The following is a 4,354-nucleotide window of genomic DNA, read 5'->3' as shown; positions in this document are numbered from 1 at the left end:
AATTGGTCTTATTGTTGGTAAATTGGTAATAGTCTGATTTATGTTTAAATTGGAGTCTCTGGCCATTGCCTGGCGGATTATGATATGAAATGTGGGGACGAGGTTTCGTGTGTAAATAATGATGATATTGGCACGTGAATTGTCCGTGCCGTTGTGATTTGAAATGAGGGCACGAGGTGCTGGGAAAATATGTTGATTTAATTATAGGCACGAAGTGCCGTGAAAATATGAAAGTGGGCTGAGACCCGTATTTATGAAAAATATGAAAATGGGCTGAGACCCGTAGTTGTATGATTATGAAATGAAGTGTCACATGGTGACTTTTTAATTGAAAGAATTATATTCAAAATATTTATTTGGAAAGATTTTTATTCAAAAAGATTTATTTGAAAGAATTACATTCGAAAGGTATTTGAAGAAATTATATTTGAAAGAGATTTATTTAAAGGAAGTATATTTGAAAGATATTTATTTGAAGGAATTATATTTGAAAGAGATTTATTCGGAAGAATTATATGTGAAAGATATTTATTTGAAATACTTGATTTAATTGGATGTACTTATATTTATAAATTGTTGAGCATTATTAATGGTGTTCTTGTTGCACTTATTGTTATTTGTTTCCTATTATTTTGTATATCTTATTGCACAAGCTATTAGACTTGTGAGTGTCTTGACTGTACCTCGTCTCTACTCCACTGAGGTTAGTCTTGATACTTACTGGGTACCGACCGTGGTGTACTCATACTACACTTCTGCACATTTTTGTGCAGAGCCAGGTATTTGAGCTATCGGACTCGGACAGAGTTAAAGTGTGATCGCAAGGATTCAAGGTAGAGCTACTTGGTCGCCGCAGTCCCTTGAAGCCTTTCCATTTTATTGTACTGTTAATTATTAATCAAACAGTATTGAGTATTCGATCCTTGAGATTATTTCATGTATTCAGTTAGAGTTCGTGACTCAGTACTACCAGTCTTGGGATGTTGTTATATTCAGATTTGTTCTGCTGTTGGTTTTGATTAACTATTCAATTCACATTCAAAAAAATAAAAAATGGCTTCGAAATGTAATGGAAATCGGCTTACCTAGTCTTAGAGACTAGGTGCCATCACGACGCCTGTGGTGGGATTTTGGGTCGTGACAATATATGAACCATAACTTTAACAATATAATGAGTTTGAACCCATAGAATTTAAATCTTTGATCCGTCTCTGAGGTAGCGGTAAGATCTGCATACACATTACCTTCCCCAGACCCAATTGTGGGATTACACTGGATTTGTTATTGTTGCTGTTACTTCCTTCAAAATTTGTGTCCCCAGAGAAGTTTCCAATATTTGCGATGTTTCAATTTGATCATATTGAATTTCAACCAAGTATTCAGCATCTGAGGTATCCAGGCCTTCATCTGTATTTCCTGTTCAATCACTTGTATCTGACTTCTCACTTTCAGCTTGTTCTCTTTAAGAAGGCACAACGTAAACATTTTTTTTTTAAATTTGGAATTATTATAGGACCAGAGGTAAAGTTTTATAACCCCAAATCCCAAGTCCACACCCACATGCTAGCTGAATTGGGATAATACGGGACATTGCTGGTTCAAAATCTTTCTTATGCCCTGTGCACAAGCATCTATCCAGAGGCGGATGTAGAGTGGCGGAAGCGGATTCATATGAATCAATACTTTTTATGCGAAATATAAATTTATGTCTAAAAATTTATTAAAATTGCAAAAATTAGGCCTGTAATTTTTAATGTACAATGAGTTCAATGCTAAGAACCTTAAAAATTGAACTTTTTGCATCTACTGCTTATAAGTTGAATGCATCTGGCTGTGACAGTTTGGCTCCAAAATGGTGAATTTTCCTAAACTGCTACTTAAATAAAGAAACTCCTTTTTGTAAAATTCTTTAATGTCATTAACAATTTTCATTTTGATAATCATGGAAACTATGTTTATCTTCACAAATTCTGTAAGCATGTGACAAATTAGAGATGTTGTAGTATAGTGGTAAGTATTCTTGCCTGTCACCCGGATGACCCGGGTTCAATCCCGGCAACCGCGTGTCTTTTGTTTTTCAACTATTTTGCTTCAAACTAGGAGGAAAAACCAAAATTGGATAGCAACTAGAATTGAAAATAATCCAATTGTTTTATTCCGTCATTATAATTCTAATTCTGTGTGTGCTTTTAATAACAACCAAATGGAAGAGATAGAGATTATGGATAGACTAATGAAGTATACAACTAGCTAGAGAAGAGGAGAAGAGGATCTGTAGCAAACAATTTGGGAGGTCATGTAGTAAACGTTAATTAGAAACTCCTAATTTTGTGAATTTCTTCTGCTTACCAGATGGTTATGTGACTGCACTGTGCTAAACAATCATAACCCACTTGTGAGATTTTTCTGGGTTTATTATTATTATTGTAGAAACAGACATTGTAAATTAAAGATCTCCTAATGATATGATTAATGTAATCTAATATATTATAGTAGGTTTAGTATAATAGGTTAGTTACACTTGTTTTTCAGATTACTGATTGATAATCCATCATACATATTTACATATAATTATCTTATAAATGATCTGATTGAGTAAATATATGAATTGTGTAAGCTGGTTCCTTTTGTTTGAAAATGCATGTCGTTATAAGATCTTGGAAGGGGAGCCTTGCACCAAGGGTAAAGTTGTCTTCGTGCGACATATGTCATGGATTCGAGCCCTGGAATCAGCCACTGATGCTTACATCATGGTAAGCATCCTATATCACCCCCCCTTGGGGTGTGGCCCTTCTCCAGACCCTGCATAAACGCGGGATATTTCGTGCACTGGATTGCCTTTTTATAAGATCTTGCACATAATATCGCAAGTAGCTAGACCATCAACACATGAATCGTAAAAGTACTAAAGATTTCATAATAATATCAGATCATACATCAAGCTGAATTCATATTTTTTCCCCATAATCAAGAGCACTTGGTCTTATTATAGAGCCACTTCAGAGAATTACAAATATAGTACTACTATATACTTAACTATAAGTTACTTTTTAGCGCAATTATTTAAGTTCTTGATATATATCAAGCAGAAGTCCATACATATATAACGTGAAATGGACATCTCATTTCAATTATGGACTTTGGCCTATGACATTACCTGGAGGATCATAGTTGCAAGAGACAACATATCCTCCATTGTTGCACTGAACCCTAGCACATCCAACATGAACCGAGTTATGCCAAACCACCTGAGTATAGTGTCCACACTCCTGTCCTTGTGCACAAGTATTTGAGTCATGGTCATAGTACTGTTTCTCATTGACCCACATCTCGACGGCCTTAGCGGTCATCACGAAATCGCCACTTCCCTGAGCTAGGTTTTCGCCGTATTGGCCATGAGAATGTACGAGGTTGCAGTCTGCAGCCAATTGAGAAACATAATTTTGCGCATAGGCTGCTACCTGGTCGTCCCAGGTTAAAGGTTCCACGCCTACATCTGCACGAGCTGTGTTTTGAGCATATCCAAGTAGTCTTGTTGAGAATTTTTGGCATGGCAAGAGTGGGATATTATTAGGAATAAGAGAAGTGTAGAGACAAGAAGAAATGAAGGCATTTGTGAAAAGAGAACAAATCTGATGACTATAGTAGAAATGTTTTATTTTGAATGGAAAAACTAGATTTACTACCAAGGGTATTTATAGGAGAAATCTTGAAGATTTCACGGCGACCATTCATGTACTTACTAAAATTTTTTGACATGGTAATATTAGTGTAATATATTCTACATTTAACGATCTGATTAATTTTTGCTTCGATATTTATATATCTTTTGTTTCAGAATGGAAATGTCAATTGGAAAAAGAATCTAAAATAAATACTTTTTGATGTTTGTTTTTTTCTAATAATCTTATTTCTAAATATTATATTATATTTCTTGTAATAATTTGTACAATCAATTCTCTAAAAGAAAAAACTATAATAAAACCAAACACAATAGTTCCACATTAGTATTGTCATGACCGCAAAAAATCAGGTGTCATGCGGAAGCTAGCAAGCAAACCTTGAACGACGATAAATCAGACAACAAACGAGAAATATACCAAAAGAGACACAAATATTTAACGCGGTTCGGTCAATTGACCTACGTTCACAGCGGAGATGAGCAATCCACTATATAAAAGAGAGTATAAAATATCGAGAGAACAACCTCACGAAGAGGCAAACTCGAGTGACACACTACACTTGTCCCGTAAAGCTCTCCCCTAAACAAGACTCTCAAACCCTATATGGCTACTGTCACACCCCCTTTTACCCCAAAAGATAGATGTTATGGATTGTTGTGGGTTAAAGAGTT

The 4,354-nt window shown here is 35.2% G+C and overlaps 1 pseudogene; it reads right to left on the bottom strand.

Moving 5' to 3' along the window:
- Positions 1-2,892: 2,892 nt before the first annotated feature.
- LOC104108502 (pathogenesis-related protein 1B-like) lies at positions 2,893-3,681 on the bottom strand (annotated as a pseudogene).
- Positions 3,682-4,354: the final 673 nt, after the last annotated feature.

This window comes from Nicotiana tomentosiformis, chromosome 10 (assembly GCF_000390325.3).
Source record: "Nicotiana tomentosiformis chromosome 10, ASM39032v3, whole genome shotgun sequence".
NCBI lineage: Eukaryota > Viridiplantae > Streptophyta > Magnoliopsida > Solanales > Solanaceae > Nicotiana > Nicotiana tomentosiformis.
This window is presented reverse-complemented; position numbering and strand designations above follow the sequence as displayed.